The sequence below is a fragment of the Pelophylax lessonae genome, assembly GCF_965119305.1.
Source record: "Pelophylax lessonae genome assembly, chromosome: 9".
Taxonomy (NCBI): Eukaryota; Metazoa; Chordata; class Amphibia; order Anura; family Ranidae; genus Pelophylax; species Pelophylax lessonae.
In genome coordinates this window covers 257710620-257730124 of record NC_138776.1, presented here as the reverse complement: position 1 = coordinate 257730124, position 19505 = coordinate 257710620, and the positions used below count along the sequence as shown (strand labels likewise).

General features: G+C 45.7%; 1 protein-coding gene across 1 annotated transcript in view; it reads right to left on the bottom strand.

Moving 5' to 3' along the window:
- The window catches only part of LOC309564402 (uncharacterized protein), an 880901-nt gene that overhangs the window by 229043 nt on the left and 632353 nt on the right, over positions 1 to 19505 (bottom strand).

Genomic DNA, 19505 nt, shown 5'->3' with positions numbered 1-19505 from the left:
CCGACAAACGACTCCGACTTTTCAGCCGAAAAAAATCTGGTGTGCAGGCTATAAAATTTTTGCTGGCCAAAACACAACAGCCGATTTTCCGTCAGTCAGTACAGATTTCGGTAGACAAAAATCTGATGAGCAAGACTGGGCATGCTCAGAGAAGAAAAAACACACGGAAAGTAAACCAGAACATGACATCACTTCAGTAGTAGATTTTTGTTGGCCGAGAAAATTTGTGTGCAGTCTAGGCACATTCCAACCAACAAAACACCACTCTGGACAAAAGTCGGACGATCGGTCGGCCGATAATCGTTGCGTGTGTACAAGGCTTAACTATGTATACAAAAGAGTTTCCAACACAGAATTGGAACACAAATAGTAACTTTTACTGTGAACGGATTCTAGCATCAGGAATTAATGTAGTTGTAAATCTAGTTACTAGGTGCAAAATGCACAAAAACCACACATTACATGCGTTTCTATGCACTCCCGTTGAAGTCTACTATAACCAATAAATGCAACTCTCCCTTACAAGAAGCTTATGTTGTCTTTCAAGTGACTTGCTTGAAACAACACTATGCTCAGGTGTGAAAGGGACCCCATTGGATAGAATTGAAGTCCTAATGTCGAGTGTTGAGCTTTCGGAGACGCTTCAAAGCATTCAGGTGTTACTGGGCCCTAGGGTGAAGTAGGGTTGCCATCTGTCCAGGATTCACACAAACAATCCGGGTTTCAGTTTGCTGGAAACCCAGACCAAAATCCTCAGTATTAGATGGTGACAGGAGGCTGCATATATATGGGAGATGAGGCTCATGACTGCTGTGTAATGGGAGGCTCTCCCACCTTTGCTTGTAACTGGCTTGACTGACATTGTCATGGGGACAGGGACAGCTATGTTCGCAGGGACTGCTGGTGGGAGAGCGGGCAGCCTAGAGCTTCTCCCCAGAGACCGATAGTCATCCTTGTCTGCTTCTCCAAATAGATCAGTGCCCAACATTCTGCCAACACAGCTCTATATAAAGTGCACTTGTCCGGTGGATACAGGAGGTGGACTAAGGTTTGGGGTGTTCTAGGTGGGGTGGCCTATTTTGGAGTGCCAGAAGTGTGCCTCTGCTTTCAGATGCTGGGTGTAGGGTGGTATTCTATAGGGTGCCATGAGTGGGATTCTCTAGGGTGCTGTGATTTGGGTGGTCTGCTCTACGATGCCATGGGTATGATGGACTGCTTCTGGGTTTCATAGACAGGATTGGCTACTTTGGTGTGGGTAGCTGTAGGTAGGGTGGTTTATTCTGGATAGTCAGTGATAGGTTGGGCCGCTTTGGAGAGCAGTGGATAGTAAGTGGTGCTGTAGATAGGGTGTACTACGTTAAGCCCCTCCAACTGTTGGCACAATTTGGTCACACCCACTGTTTACTGCAGTGTGCTGTGCATGTCGCATTACTACTCTCCTTGGGGCACCCAAATGTCCCAGGTCTTTTACAATCCTATACTGAAAAAAAAATGCCATGCACTGCTAAAATGTTTGGGTCTGGCTTGAAGAAAGGATGGCAACCCTAGGATGAAACCATGTATTAGATTAAACAGATTGTAAAGCAAGCTTTTAAGGCATCTTGGCCTCTTCTAGAGGCAATTTGAGTAAAAAAACATGCACTTTATACATAAAAACAACAAAGAGATACAGAGGTTATCAACTTGACACACGAGTGAATTGGTTGGCTAAAACATTGAGGGATCAAGGTCTCTGTAACACAGAGGAACATTCCTATCTTGCTTCATACCCAAGCAGGAATCATGTGTCCTTTTTATGTGTAAATGTACTTAGGATTCATTTCATAGTAGCATACTAAGATTTAATTACAGTAATGGCCATATTCCAGAGTCACACATTTTCTTATGAAATCACATTAATGAACACAGGAAGTGCTGACCTGTGGCCACCTTATCCAATTGGACCTTCTCATTGGCCAGCACAGTCCTGTGGTTGTGCTGAACGATGGTTGCTTGCCGTTACAAGCATCATCAAGGATACTCAGGCTAGGGTTTTGTATTGCAATGTACATACAGTACACTGGCAGGTTGGAGCTTCTTGGCCACTTTGTGCCCCACGGGGCCTGGAGCGCTGGCCAGGATATTTGAAAGTTAGTTCATTTTTTTTCATGGAAAGGTGAACTTGGGTTCATTGTTCGTATAACAATAGCACGGCATCCACTCTACATTCTCTAAAAACTCTTCTCCCACACTACATTCTCCAACAGCCCCCCCCCCCCCCACCATCCGATCTACATCCTCCGACAGCTCTCCTCCACCATACATTCTCCAACAGTTCTCCTGCACCCTCCAAACTACATTCTCCAACAATTCTCCTGCACCCTCCACACTACATTCTCCAACAGCTCTCCTCCCACCATTCACACTACATTCTCCAACAGCTCTCCTCCCACCATCCACACTACATTCTCCAACAGCTCTCCTCCCACAATCGACACTACATTCTCCCTCAGCTCTCCTCCCACCATCCACACTACATTCTCCGACAGCTCTCCTCCCACCATCCACACTACATTCTCCGACAGCTCTCCTCCCACCATCCACACTACATTCTCCAACAGCTCTCCTCCCACAATCGACACTACATTCTCCCTCAGCTCTCCTCCCACCATCCACACTACATTCTCCGACAGCTCTCCTCCCACCATCCACACTACATTCTCCGACAGCTCTCCTCCACCATCCACACTACATTCTCCGACAATTCTCCTCCACCATCCACACTACATTCTCCGACAATTCTCCTCCACCATCCACACTACATTCTCCGACAGCTCTCCCCCCCACCATTCACACTACATTCTCCGACAGCTCTCCTCCCACCATTCACACTACATTCTCCGACAGCTCTCCTCCACCATCCACACTACATTCTCCAACAGTTCTCCACCGCCATCCACACTACATTCTCCGACAGCTCTCCTCCACCATCCACACTACATTCTCCCTCAGCTCTCCTCCCACCATCCACACTACATCAGTGCCATCTTAAGAGCATTATAGGCCCCCGGGCAATGCAGTGCACTGGGGCCCTGCCTACGAGAATAAAAATGCAAATTATCGATAAAGGCGATATTTATTGGTAAATGTACGTTGGTTGCACGCTGGAAGCTAGGGGGCAAGCGTGCACTGCCTGCGGCGCGCTCCTGCCCCCACTTGGCAGCAGGGAAGCCCATGCGCAGGTAAGGCGGCTCCGATTGGGGTGGAGAGCACAGGGGGGTACAGGGAAAACCAGGGGGGGTGGAGAGCACGGGGGGGGGGCCGCCAAGAGCACTGGGGGTGATTAGAGCACTGAGGGGGGGGCTGGAAAGCACTAGGGGGCCAGCAAGTTGTATTAGGAGGGGGATGGGACAGCTGCATATAGATTAATTGATCTTTCCATATTTCTCCTGCAGCCGCTGAATGACTGCAGGAGGGAGAGGAGAATCAGCCATTCAGTGGCAGCAGGCGAAATACCAAAAGATGAATTCCTCTATATGCAGCTGTTCCATCCCCCTCTCCTATCTTGTTACACACACGAGGCAGCTCACCTTCTTCCCGCCCCCGCGAGCAGCGCAGATTGAAGGAGCTGCCACTGCAACTGTCCTATATGACTGCTGAAATACCTCACTACCAGGGGGACCCGAGCCACACTTCTGAGCACAGAAAGAGGAAGGCCGCCATCCTATAAATACAAACCTATGATGTACACACTAGGTGCCAGGTCAAATCTGCACTTAAATAAAAATGTTTAAAATACACTCACTTGTTAAACAAACGATAGAGAGAGAATAATTTAAAAAAAAGCCGCAGTCTCATTACCTTCCCGCAGCGGCCACACACAGAACATGAATGGAGGAGGTGGGTGGAGCCATTCTAGGCACGGAGGAGGACGAGGAGGATCCTCCCCCGCTGTGCATGCCGGGTCCTATCCTCCAGACGTCACTGGTTGCTAGATGCCAGTCGGCTGGCCATCCTAGCAACCAGTGTAGCGCAGAGCCTTGAACTACAGCAGCTGGTGCCCACAGAGGAACAAACTGGTCCGGGGGGGGGGGGGGGCTAGACCACCAGGTAATTTAAACTGGGGGGGGGACAGATTGGGGGTAAATTGCCACCCTGCATGGGGCCCCTTTGCAAATGGGGCCCCTGGGCAACTGCCGGGCGTGCCCATTCAGAAAGACGGCCCTGCACTACATTCTCCCAACAGCTCTCCTCCACCTACCACACTACATTCTCCAACAGCTCTCACCACCATCCACACTACATTCTCCGACAGCTCTCCTCCACCATCCACACTACATTCTTCAACAGCTCTCCTCCACCATCCACACTACATTCTCCGACAGCTCTCCTCCACCATCCACACTACATTCTCCGACAGTTCTCCTCCACCATCCACACTACATTCTCCGACAGCTCTTCCCCACCATCCACACTACATTCTCCAACAGCTCTCCCCCACCATCCACACTGCATTCTCCGACAGTTCTCCTCCACCATCCACACTACATTCTCTGACAGCTTTCTCTGTACCAACCCCCCCACCGCATGTAAAATGTTTCATGCAAATGCTTCTATGCTTGCATTTTGCTGGGCCTATCAGACATCAGGGCCTTTTAGGAATGTGTACTCCTTAAAAAAAAAAAAAAGGAGAAGTTCACCTTTGTAAAAAAAGAAAAAATATATTACATCTTTTCGCAGAGAAATAAAATACATTTATTTTTTTTTTTTACTAGGAGTAGTTGTCTCCAAACTGCAGGCTGGGGCAAGAGCAGTCTGCTTGCTTTTATCCATCCCTAAATCCCCGTACACACGTACCGATCGTTGGCCGAACGATCGGCCGTCTTTTGTCCAGGGCTTTCGGTGTCTGTTGAAAAGGGCAAAAGACTGCACAAGAATTTTGTCCGCCGACTACAGCACTGATGTCATGTAATGGTTAACTTTCCCTGTGTTTTTTATTTTCTGTGCATGCCCAGTCTTGCAAATCTGCTGTCTGTCGGCCGAATTCTGTACTGACTGGCGACCAATCGGCCGTTCTGGTGTCGGCATACAAAAATTTTCATGCTTGCAAGACAGATTCTGTTCGGCCGAAAGTGCGCTGTCGGAAGCATCATACTAACAAGCCTACAATCGGCAGATCGGTCGTCGGCCGAAGCTTTTCGGCCGACGATCGGTACGTGTGTACGGGCCTTTAAGGGAACCATTTCACCCACTGACACAAACAATGAGGCCCAGACACCAACGACGAGGCCCAATTCCAATTAAGAAGCAGAATAATCAAACAAACACTCTGTGTAAAATGTTTCAGCCCCTAAAAGGCCAAACCCAAAAGTTACAATAATATATTGGTGCCAAAGAAACACACAAGATAATTTACAGTTAAACATGAAGGGGGGGGGGGGTTTATTTATAAAGGAATAATCAAAAGCACAACATTTTTGTGGGGGATAAAAAAAAAACCCCAAACAGAAATTTTAAGGCTGTTGCGGAGGCTGCTGTTGCATGGGGGAGAGGCTGAGAAGGCTACCTGTTGGGTTCGGGAGGCAGACAAGAGGTGGGTAGATTGGATAGGGCAAGTTTAGGAAGCAGAGGAGAGGTCAGAATTCTGCACCCCCAAAGCTACTCTTAGTTTTTCGATATGTTGCAACAATTCACATAGCATCTCTTGCATTTGCTGCTTCCATTTGACTATTAATGAGATCCCCCGTTGGACTGTTGAACCCATCCTCCGCATGTCATCAAGTTGTTGCTGCTGGGTTGCAGTGAGTTCAGCCATACTTAGCATTTGATAATTAGAAGTCTGGCAGGCCAGTCTTAGCCGATCCAAGGCTTGCTGGAGCAGTACGATCATTTCCAAAGTTTCGTTGCAAACACTCATTTGCTCCCATAGGTTATCCGCACCCTCAACCAGCCTTTTAAAGATTTGTACAAGTCGGTCGTCTGCGGTTGGTGGCGCAGATCCAGCTGCATCCAAAGTTGGCTAAAAGAAAAAAAAATAATTATATTGGAGCAAAGGGATTGGGGGAATGAACAAAAGGAGTGCTCAGGACAGCACAAGTGTACAGTAAGGGGAGGGGGTCCTTTAACCAATTCCAACTGGCCAATTCTGACACTTCCTCTGCTATATGTAAAAACTCTACATTTTTTTTTCTAGCAAAAAACACTTAGAACCCCCAAACTTACACTGTATTGCCAAAACCCAATTCTATTCCCTGAGCTATGTGAAAGTCAACATCATTACATTTTTTCTAAAACTCCTTTCCTGTAAGATGAACAACAGGGTGCCAGCCAAGTGCAGGGTATATCCTATTCATGTGTGTGTGTACACTAGATTACTAATAGTATTGGGACGCCTGCCTTTACACACACATGAACTTTAATGGCCCCCCAGTCTTACTCCGTAGGGTTCAATATTGAGTTGGCCCACCCTTTGCAGCCATCACAGCTTCAACTCTTCTGGGAAGGCCGTCCACAAGGTTTAGGAGCGTGTCTATGGCAGGGTTCCTCAAACTACGGCCCTCCAGCTGTTGTTGAACTACACATCCCATGAGGCATTGTAAAACTCCTGACATTCACAGACATGACTAGGCATGATGAGAATTGTAGTTCCTGAACAACTGGCGGGCCATAGTTTGAAGACCCCTGGTCTATGGGAATGTTTGACCATTCTTCCAGAAGCCCATTTGTGAGGTGAGGCACCGATGTTGGACAAGGGCTCACAGTCTCAACTCCAATTCATTCCAAAGGTGTTCTGTCGGGTTGAGGTCAGGAGTCTGCAGGACAGTCAATTTCCGCCATTCCAAAAGAAAAAGAAACGCTCATCCATGTCTTTATGGGCCTTGCTTTGTGCTTTTTTTTTAACCACTGTAGCCCTGCTCACTGTGCCTCTACTGCGGCACAGTGGCTCGTTCCCGTCCAGCAACATAGACCTACGTCGCTGGACTCCTCCCCTTGTGGGCAGCGCTCGCATGCTGCCGGAGGCTCGCTCCCGCTGTATTCAGTCACAGCGGGAGTCGGGCCAGGGGAGGAGCAGCGGCGATCGCCGCTGCTCTTCCCCGATCGTCGGGGTATCGAGTTTGGAGATCCGCCCGCTTGTGTAAACAAAGCGGGCAGATCTCCTGAATGACAGACAGGGACAGATTGCAGGGTTCAGCATAGCTGAACCTGCGATCTGTGTCTGTGTCACTCAGTCACCTCCCCCCACACATGTTAATAAGCACCAGGCATACATTAACCCCTCCCTCTCCAATAAATTTAACCCCTTCCCTGCCAGTGTCATTTTTACAGTAAAAGTGTATATTTATAGCACTGATTACTGCAGTAATGTCACTGGTACCCCCAAAAGTGTCAAAAATGTCAGTCGAGGGTCCGATCTGTCCTCCGCAATGTCGCAAAAAAAAAAAAATGCACAGGTGATCAAATACCACCAAAAGAAAGCTCTGTTTGTGGGAAAAAAAGGACTTAAATTTTGTTTTGGTACAGCGTCGCACGACCGCGCAATTGTCAGTTAAAGTCGCACAGTGCCGAATCACAAAAAGTGGCCTGGACGTAAGACAGCAAAATCCTCTGGTGGTAAAGTGGTTAACCATTGCCAACCCACGACAAATCTGGCATCTCTCTCCTACATGTAAAAAAAAAAAAATCATATTTTTTGCTAGAAAATATGTACTCAGAACCTAGAGAATAAAATGGTGGTCGTTGACATTTGGTATTTGCACAGACTTTTTTCAAAACCCAGAAGAAAAAAAATAAAAAAAAATTTAAAAGTAACATAAAAAAAAGGTAAAATTATAATTTATATAATTTTTTTTATCACTTTCACTCCTATAACAAGAAGTGTAAATATCCATTGTAATAGGAATGAAGCATGACCGGTCTTCTTTATGGAGACATCTGGGGTCAATAAGACCCCAGATGTCTCCAATGCTGGAAAGCACAAAAGGAGAAAAAAAAAAAAAGGGCAGTGTTTACATCTGCCAAAAGTGAAGTCATATCACTTCCAGACCCCCAGTGTCAGATATGGCCATTGACCATCAGGATCATGTTCCAAAACATCTCCTGTGCTCAAGTGATGTGCAAGAAGGTGAATAATCCGAATGGTCTTTTGCACACAAAATTTAAGGTCTTGCTTCCCCCTCAGAACCAAGGGTATCCAATTACTGAAAAAACAGCAAGAGAAGGGCGCACCAACCTCATGCATTGCCACTAAAAAAAGTTAATTAAAATCCAAAAAGGTAGCATACATTGTACTCCTAAATGTAATATGTATACACTCATGTAGAAATATGAGACCAATCGCCTACAGGATACTCCTATACTGCTGGATTACATGATGGTATCTGGAATGGTCTGGCTGACACATTTCGAGAGAGAACCCCCTTCTTCAGAGCAAGGAGCAGCACTTTTGGCTCTGAAGAGGGTTCTCCCTCGAAAGGTGTCAGCCAGACTAATCTGGATGCCATCACGTAATCCAGCAGTATAGGAGTATCCTGGAAGCGATTGGTCTCTTATTTCTACATGCGTATATACACACACATCTTACATTTGCGAGTACAATGTATGCTACCTTTTTGGATTTTAATAAAACTTTAGTGGTAATGCATGAGGTTGGTGCGCCCTTCTCTTGTTGTTGACCACCTGGATCATGTCCACCTATATAAATCTGGCACCACTGCCGGATCAGATCTCCGGTTTCTCAATCACATGGGAGAGCCCAAAGAGGTACCCAGGGGGGGGGGCTCGCCCCCTCCTGTTACCTGTAAAAGCCATCCAGTGGCTAGATAGCCACTAGGACGACTTTTACATTAGAGGGAATGGCCGGCTGAAAACAAATAGATCTGGATGATTCCTGGCGCTGCATGCATCATCCAGAGATCACCACTTCAACCTAAGGACTTCATATAATGTCCTACGGGCAGGAAGTGGTAAATTAAAATACAGTGCAATTATCCATAATCATAGAGAGGGGATAATGTAATTAGTGTGTTTCGTATCACGTCAAGGTAGTAAGCCTTCATGTCTTACCAGATGTCCAGGCACCTCGGCTTCTGCTGATGGTGACACAACAGGTGTAGTTTGGGTAATCCCAGAATGTCCCTGCAACAAAACCAAACATTTATGTATGCCATGGGGAAAGTGCATAGGCCATATTTACATTTATTTAATTTATCCCCCAAAAAGTCATTTAACATACCCCAACATTGTATGCAGGTTCATTCATGGCTCCAGCTGAAGCCTCCAGAGGGTGCCGATGTCCTGCAAATATAGATGAAGCAATCCATTAACAAAATAGTCTATTTAGACAGTAGAGATGAGCTGACATTTTAATGGAAACTTTGTTGGTTCAAGCGTTGGGACAAACACCAGAACTTAGAATTGCTTGACCTCAGGTTTGCATGGGAATATAATAGAACACATATAGGGGAGCTTCACCCTGACAAGGTTTACTGATGAAGCAGCAGATGGTTGCACCCTACATCACACCACTTTGATTGCTGACGTCATTGAATCCCATCCACGTATGCCAAAAAAGTGCAGGGCTAGAAGTGCCATCCATCGATGGCCACTGGCCATATTTAGACAATGTTTCTACTACCCCTTCCTTTTATGTAGTCTAGTGCAGTGATCTCCAAACTGTTGCCCTTTGCTTGTCTTTATCAAGCCCTTGGGGAGCTATTTCTCCCACTGATACAAGGCACTATGCCTTCTACTGACGCCAACGGGGAACCATTTCTTCCCCCAACACCAACAATGGGGCACCATTTCTTCCCCTAATACCAAAAATGGGGCAATGTTCCTCCAAATAATACCAATGATGGGGAATGGTTTACTCCTATTGACCCCAGGGCATTTTCAACTCACACTGGCCACAGTCCAGCCCCTCAAAGTCTGAGGGACAATAAACTGGCCCTTTGTTTAGAACGTTTGGAGACCCCTAGTCTAGTGGAGTCATCAAAATTGGTCTGTGCATCAGGTTATCAAAGCTTTTGGCCTTAACCAGGTCAGCAGACAGTGGAATTAAGGTTTGTTCCAACAAGGGACATATTTGGGGGGGGATTTGACATGTGGGAACAAAGGACATTTCAAATATTTGGGGGACAATATTTGTTGACCTGTTGCATTGATCTAGACATTTCAAAAATATTTGGGTGCCTCTTATACCCATCATAATAGATCTTATGCTTTCTACCCAGTGTAGATGCACTAATTGGAACTGGATCATGAATATACGAGTTACTTTTCAGAGTACATCAAACACATGATTTATTATAAGCTATACGTGTTACGAAGTAGAGTTAATCAAGTCAGGTATGGCATCAAGTGTTAAATGATTTCCCTGGTGGCAAGTCCTTTACATCTATGATTGCTGTTCTCTCTAATGCCATTAGAGCTATGGGCCGTTCTAGAGACACAGGTGCAAGCCACTATTGGATTAATGTATAAGCACACATCCATTTATGTGGGTATGCTATAAGTTCTGTGCCCTGATTGTTCTAAAAAGGTATACATATGTAGCACACCCCATGTAGGAGCTGCAGATAGAAGGGATCCCCCACTCCTGCACCCGACTGACTCTCAGGTGATCTCTAGGGAAAGGCTGAAGACTTAAGCACACCGCTGTCATCAGGGAGTGTTACTACATGTGGCAGTCATCCCCTTTGTAGTCCCCACAGTGCTACTCACTTTGTCCTCTCTTGCTCTCGTGCCTCCAGGAAGACTTCCTCCTATTTTAGCAGGAATCCTCCAGCAACTGAGCCCCAGCTCAAGGTCACAACCCCCCTCCCCAGACTAGGGGGCACTCCTGAGCCTCCTCAGCACTGCATCTTCCACCCGACTGCTCCTGCTGGCATGGCCCATGTCTGTTTATGAGGTCATCTCTGCCCCCTGCCAGCCCACTACTGGGGATTGGCTGAGGCCCCATATGCATGGCAGCCCCTCCTTACTCCCCACTCTAGTTCTGGAAGTTTCTACAAACTTCCAGACCAGGGGGAAGGTGCCAGTGACCTGGCAGATCAGTCAGCCAGCCCTGACTCACTGAACCCTGACCCAGATTCTAACACAATCTACACTACTTCTAGCAAACACTAGGAGGTTGCTACACATACATCAGAAAAAAAAAAAGTTGACAGCTCCCCCTGCCTGGAGAGGGGACCCAATTCTGCTACTCTACAATAAATACACTGGTTGAAGGACACCTGTATTCCAAACCCAGAGAGGCTAGCGATTCCATCCACCATCCGTATACACTGCTGTTATCTGAAAGCTTGAGGGAGAGACTGAGGGGGGGTCTTTCCACCATGGATGCCGCAGTTGTATCCTGGGGACTCATGCGAGGGCTATTGGCTCATACATTGCATGTTAGCTGGAAGCGAGTTGCAGAGCAGGATGCGAAGTAAACCCAGCTCATACCGCACCCCTACTAGCTACATCTAATGCACCTTTACGCTGTACTTGTCCCACATCTCTAGACTGCATTGTACAACGACTATACCGCGCTCATAGAAAATTCTCAACTGCATGCAGGTTCATCACGACTCTCGTTAAGTGCACTTATGCTTCTTAGAAGGACCCCAACATGAGCAGAGCAGGAGATAGCTGGACAGATTGGGGTAGAGAGTTCTAGAGGACGGGAGACGCTCGAGAAGGAGACAACACGGGAGCTAGAGAGCAGAAGTTCTTGGGAGGAGCGGAGATGATGGTTTGGGTAATATATTGGAGATTGGGGGGGTAACTTTGGAACGTCCCAATGTATCCTTTGATTCAGTTTGAGTCACATGACCTATGAAAAACACGAAATAAGCACGATAAAAATCATAGCAAAAATTGCGTGCGTTTTCAGCAAAATTTTCTCTATCAACCAAACCGAACGCCTGTTACCCTATTTGGAGACAATTTTCGATGGCTGTAATTTCAGTGCATTGCTAGTATTTTGGAGATGTTATGGGGGGGGGGGGGGAGGGCGCATCTACAAGATATGGACAGCGATTGGATTTTCCATAATGTAGCAAATGGGAGAGTTTTGATCGCTCTTTTCTTGACCATGTGACCTCACTCATTGAATGTACACCTTTGAGCTTAGGGTGATCTATCTTTATATTAAAAATTATATATTATATTTTTATGTTACGATTATGTTTTTGTGGTGGAACACAAAAACCACCCACACAACCCTTGAACGAAAATTCAAAATTTAAAGGGTTTTTTTTTTTTTTAATCTGTAAACTTGGACATGTGTCTGGTTTAAGCCATGGAACAACGTAAATTTACACTCCTAGAATTAAGCCCCGTACACACGCAACGATTATCGGCCGACCGATCGTCCGTCTTTTGTCCAAAGTTGTGTTTTGTTGGTTGGAATGTGCCTAGACTGCACACGAATTTTCTTGCCCAACAAAATTCTACTTCAGAAGTGATGTCATGTGTTGGTTTGCTTTCTTTGTGTTCTTTCTTCACCGAGCATGCCCAGACTTACTGATCAGATTTTTCCCTGTCGAAATCTGTACTGACGGCACGAAAATCGGCCGTTGTGTTGACGGCCAACAAAAATTTTATAGTCTGCACACCGGATTTTTTTCGGCAGAAAAGTCGGAGTCGGTTGTCGGAAGCATCATACTAACAAGCTGAAAATCGGCAGATCGGTCGTCGGACGAAAATTCCTTGTCAATTTTCGACGCGTGTGTACGGGGCTTTAGAATGGGGCACAGTGTCAGCATTTAGTGTTTTCTTACTTGTGTCCATAGGTAGAGAAAATGTATCTGGTTTACTTTTCATAATCATCTCCCCCTCCTCCATAGACTGCTGATCTCCCCTCCCCAACCTCTCTTCTTCCTGTTTAATCTCAGCTTTGATGTCTTTTAGTTCTTCACCCTAAACCCCAAAGAGGACATTTATAGAATGTCATCTCATAGCTTACAATATATTTTTAGGTCTACATGCTCAGTCCCATCTACCTGATGGTGAGGGATGGTGAGATCCCCACAATACAGAGGAAGGGGACATCTCTGTGGTGGGTTCCCATTACTGGATCCATCTGTAGGACATACAGATGAAACACCTGATGTGAAGATATGCATTTTATCAATCGCTTAGGCTCCTTTCACACACCCAGTCCGTTGGACGGAGTCCGTTTTTCTCAGCGGGGGATCGAGCCGCCGATCCCCCGCTGAGCAGCAGGAGGACAGCTGTGTCTCCGCGCTGTGTGCGGAGACACAGCTGTCAGTTCCCCATGCATCTCTATGGGGGAAATCGGATGGGAACGGACCGTCTGTCCGTTCTCATCCGATCCCATCCGCTGGACGGTTGGAAAATAGGGTTTCCATCCGTCCAGATTTGACGGATCGGATCGGGTCGGATGTCAGCGGACAGGTCTCCGCTGCCATCCGATGCATGGGGGGAACGTTCAGATCCGCAAAAAAAAAAAAAAAAAACGAACAGGTGGATCTTTTCACACATGCTGTCCGTTTTTCATCCATCCGTTGACGGATGAAAAACGAACATCAATGCATCTCTATGTAAAAACGGATGATCATCAGTTACCATCCGTTTTCATCCACTTCCGTCATTGTCCGTTTTTTTGAACGTATGAATGCCCTATTTTTCATCCGTCAAAAAAACGGATCGGACGAAAAACGGATGAAAAATGGAGAACAACTGGATGAAAAATGGAGAACAACCGGATGAAAAATGGAGAACAACCGGATGAAAAATGGAGAACAACCGGATGAAAAACGGATACATTTTGACGTGACTGAACTGATGAACTGAACGGACCGTATGTGTGAAAGGGGCCTAAGCCCTGTACACACGCACAGATTGTTGGCCGTAAATTGTCAGCCAACGTCCAATCGGCCGATTGTAGGCTTGTTAGTATGATGCTTCCGACAACCAACTGCGACTTTTCGGCCGAAAAAAATCTGGTGTGCAGGCTATAAAATTTTTGTTGGCCAACAACAGAACGGCCGATTGTTCCTCAGTCAGTACAGATTTCGGCAGACAAAAATCAGATGAGCAAGACTGGGCATGCTCCGAGAAGAAAAAACACACGGAAATTCAACCAGCACATGACATCACTTCTGAAGTTGGTTTTTGTTGGCCAACAAAAGTCCAGTGCAAGTCTAGAGCACATTTCAACCAACAAACAACACTGGACAAAAGACGGCCAATCGGTCGGCCAACAATCTGTGCGTGTGTACGGGGCTTTAGCTTTCATTTACCTCTGTCCTACTTGCTAAACCAACAAGAGAGAAAAAGAATATATTTATGATGCATCTAGAATATAAACCAAGGTAATGTTACTATTCCCATCGCACACTTTCTTGGATCAGGCTCAGAAGTAGCTGGTGCTACAGCAACATCCAGCTGTAAACTCGAACCTCCATTAATCAATGTCAATTGCTAGCACACCACGGATCATCAATGTCATCCAAACAGCTTTTTATATTGAAGAATGATCACATCACAAATAGTAAGGTGCTCCTTTTTTGTGATGTGATCATTCAATAAAATGAGACATTGATTATCTGTGGTGTGCTGGCAAATATGGATGTGGGACTATAAACCAGAGGCTCTGGATGGACAGTTGGATAAATGGTTCTATATTTAGGATGTATCTGGTCTGTAAACCAGAGGCTCTGGATGGACAGTTGGATAAATGGTTCTATATTTAGGATGTATTTGGTCTATAAACCAGAGGCTCCAGATGGACAGTTGGATAAATGTCTCTATATTTAGGATGTATCGGGTCTATAAACCAGAGGCTCTGGATGGACAGTTGGATAAATAGTTCTATATTTAGGATGTATCTGGTCTATAAACCAGAGGCTCTGGATGGACAGTTGGATAAATGGATCTATATTTAGGATGCATCTGGCCTATAAACCAGAGGCTCCGGGTGGACAGTTGGATAAATGGTTCTATATTTCGGATGCATCCGGTCTATAAACCAGTAACTCTACATCTTCTGAAGATAAAGGACATTACAGCAAATTTCAAAGATATGGATATATTAAGGCAACTATAAAATTACATCTTATTTCTTACCTTCTCTTCCTCAAGGTCCAGTAGGGTCTTCTCTCCAACCCACAGCTCCCCTGGCGTTGCCTTTATATACAGCGCTTCCTATCTTTGTGTGCCACCGAGAAAAAATGAGCTCCTCACCTCAAACTCGAATCACGTTCCAGGTTTTTTTTGTTGTCAAAGCCTAACTGAACAAGCTGAATTTAGAAGTTGATTGGCTGCACAGCTGCATCAGATTTCGCCCTCTCCAGTTTTAGTAGATCAACCCCGAACGTTTCATCATTTTGCCCATTGCTATATACTGCATTCTTACTACCGACCTCAGTTATGCAGGTTATAATCCAGACAATAACAAAAAGGAAAAAGGTTGATATTTGTTTTAATGTGGATAAATGTAAAACCATAAAAAAGAAACCTAAAAATCATCAACATTATTATATAATATATTTTTTTATTAACCACTTAAGCCCCGGAAGATTTTACCCCCTTCCTGACCAGGGGGTATTTTGCGATTCGGCACTGCGTGACTTTAACGGACAATTGCGCGGTCGTGCGACGCTGTACCTAAACTAATTTGACGTCCTTTTTTTTCCACAAACAGAGCTTTCTTTTGGTGGTATTTGATCACCTGTGCGATTTTTTGATTATGCACTATAAACAAAAAAAGAGCGACAATTTTGCAAAAATAACAAATATTTTTCACATTTTTTATATGAAATTCCCCCCCAAAAAAATGTAAAAATCAAAATTTTTTAAATTTTTGGCCAATTTGTTTTCTGCTACCTATGTTTGGTAAAAAAAAATCACAATAAGCGTATTTTGATTGGTTTGCGCAAAAGTTATTGCGTTTACTAACTAAGGGAAAGATTTCTGTAATTTTTGTTGTTTTTTTTAAAAAAAAAATGGCGGCGATCTGCGATTTTTTTGCGGTACTGCGACATTGTGGCGGACAGATCGGACCCTTGACTGACATTTTTGACACTTTTGGGGGTACCAGTGACATTACTACAGTAATCAGTGCTATAAATATGCACTGTTACTGTAAAAATGACACTGTCAATGAAAGGGTTAACTTTATTGGAGAGGGAGGGGTTAAGTGTGTCCCTAGGGGCGTGTTTCTTACTGTCATTGGATGTGGCTGTGTGTGTAACAGCACAGATCAACGGTCCCACATAGCAGGACCGAGTGATCTGCGCTTTTACAAAGGGGAGAATGACAGGCGGCTTTGTTTACATCAGCCGCCTGCCTTTCTCCCTCTCAACCCGACGTTCACGAGTGACCGACGGACATCGGGTCCGCCGGTCACACGCGCCGGCTTCTTCGGGTACGAACGGGGGTGGGAGCGCGCCTCCGGCGGCGCGCGCTCGCCCCCTATTCGCTCCCAGGCTAGTGACGTACCGGTACGTCACTTTGCCTGGTAGGGGCTGACCGCCGCCGTATATAGCCGGCGGCGGTCGGCAAGTGGTTAACGTTGCTAATAGAAGAAATATCATTGTCAAATGGACTTCATTTCTTTGCGATCATACGCATATTACTTCCAAATTAAAATAAAAATAATTAAATAATAATTTAAAAAAATACTTATTATTCCTTGTGTTTTATTATTTATAATTATGGATTAAGATTACAAAAAAAATAAATTGGACATTGATGCTAAAATGTCGGCTTAGCATGGATTGTAACTTTTACTGCTGGAGAATTCTATCACTAAGAACGAATGTACTGGGGGGGAATATACAGCTCGTCAATACTGAAAACTCCCAACAAACTACATTATGTAGCACCCACCCCACAGGGGCTGCTGGTAACTGGCACAGCCAGGCAACACGCATTTTCCATTTGTATCTGGACACAAGAAATCAGTCTCTCGGTTTGTTTTTGTTGTTTTTTATTAGGGATTACCACTTGGATGGGGTAGAGGGGTTATAGCAAGGGTCTTCAAACTATGGCCCTCCAGTTGTTCGGGAACTACAATTCCCATGCCTTACAGTGAGTGTTCCATGAAGAATTCAAGTGTTTTTGAATGAGGAAAGTGGTTAAAGGAGGGTCGGGATGATGTCCAGGATAACGCAAGAAGTGAGAAGCGAAAAATGCAAAGGATGGATGCAAATGTGGACAGAGTGTGAACTAGGGTTTCCATTTTTTCTTCAAGCCAAATCCGAACACTTTTTTGTAGTATACACTATTAGGGATTACAACTTGATGGGGTAGAGGGGTTATGGCAGGGGTCTTTAAACTATGGCCCTCCAGTTGCTCAGGAACTATAATTCCCATCATGCCTAGTCATGTCTGTGAATGTCAGTGTTTTACAATGCCTCATGGGATGTGTAGTTCCTCAACAGCTGGAGGGTCGTAGTTTGAGGATCCCTGGATGGGATGCCCAACTTGACGGGAAAAAACAGGTGGGGACAACTTCCTTTGGATTTAGGCTCCATTTACACTTGTATGACCGACTTGGGTGCAACTTTGGATGGGTGCAACTTGGATACGAATTTGCCTTTGATCAGTGATAATGGACAACTGTGGCACACAAGTTGCATTGTATAACATTCAGGTACGACTTTCATGCACCTTCTAAGGCAGGGATCCTCAAACTATGGCCCTCCAGCTGTTGCGGAACTACACGTCCCATGAGGCATTGTAAAACTCTGACATTCACAGACAGGACTAGGCATGATGGGAATTGTAGTTCCTGAACAACTGGAGGGCCATAGTTTGAAGACCCCCTGTTCTAAAGCCTCGTACACACGCGTCGAAATTCGGCAGGGAATTTTCGTCCGACGACCGATGTGCCGATTTTCGGCTTGTTAGTTTGATGCTTCCGACAACCGACTCCGACTTTTCGGCCGAAAAAAATCTGGTGTGCACGCTATAAAATTTTTGTCCGCTGTCAAAACACGGCCAATTTCCGTTCAGTCAGTACAGATTTCGACAGGGAATAAATCTAATGAGCAGGTCTGGGCGCTCAGTGAAGAAAGAACACAAAGAAAGCAAACCAACACATGACATCACTTCTGAAGTAAAATTTTGTCGGGCGAGAAAATTCGTGTGCAGTCTAGGCACATTCCAACCAACAAAACACCACTCTGGACAAAAGACCGACAATCGATCGGCCGATAATCGTTGCGTGTGTACTAGGCTTTAGGGTTAGCATTAAAGTCTATGGCCTTCAAGTTGCATGAAAGTCGGACCAAAGCACTGCATGAACTACTTTGAAGTTGCTGCAACTTTAAGTTGCGCATATATGAATGGTTATCATTGGAAAACGTGGGGGACGACTTGTCATGCAACTTTGATGTCCAAAGTTGCATGACAAGTCGCACAAGTGTGAATGGAGCCTTACAGAGACAAGATCTTAGAGTGTTCTTCTTCCTAGACACAATCAGTCTTTAAGGATCAGTTAGCAAAAGTCCCTTGTGAACTAGAAGCTCTTAGTTAGTCCCTTTTGGAAAATAGCACAAAAATGTTGCAAAACCCTAGGCAGGAGTATCTCCTCTCTTCTGTAGAACTGCTCCCAGATCCACTGCCTGCAAGAACTACCAGCACTCCATCTTCCACCCAAATCCTCTGTTGGCATGGCTCCACCATATGTAAGGGCTGACCTAGCCACCCTGCCAGGACATTCTGTCTGAGGATTGGTCAAGTTCTCCCGAGTATGCAGATCAGAACCCCCTGGCCTCTGCCCTGTAACTTCCAGAAGTTTCTACAAGCTTCTAGATCCAGGTGGAGGTACCAGAGACCTGCATCTGTGGAGCCATCCAGCCTGACCTGCAGTAAACCTGACCAAATTACAACCTCACATAACTTTCCATGAGTCATAGCTTAAATTTACACCATCCACACTACATTCTCTGACAGCTCTCCCCCCATTATCCACACTACATTCTCTGACAGCTCTCCTCCACCATCCACACTACATTCTCCGACAGCTCTCCTCCGCCATCCTCACTACATTCTCTGACAGCTCTCCTCCACCATCCACACTACATTCTCCGACAGCTCTCCTCCCACCATCCACACTACATTCCCCAACAGCTCTCCCCCACCATCCACACTACATTCTCCGACAGCTCTCCTCCGCCATCCTCACTACATTCTCTGACAGCTCTCCTCCACCATCCACACTACATTCTCTGACAGCTCTCCTCCACCATCCACACTACATTCTCCGACAGCTCTCCTCCGCCATCCTCACTACATTCTCTGACAGCTCTCCTCCACCATCCACACTACAATCTCTGACAGCTCTCCTCCACCATCCACACCACATTCTCCGACAGCTCTCCTCCACCATCCACACTACATTCTCCGACAACTCTCCTCCACCATCCACACTACATTCTCCTACAGCTCTCCTCCACCATCCACACTACATTCTCCGACAACTTTCCTCCACCATGCACACCACATTCTCTGACAGCTCTCCACCACCATCCACACTACATTCTCCGACAGATCTCCTCCACCATCCA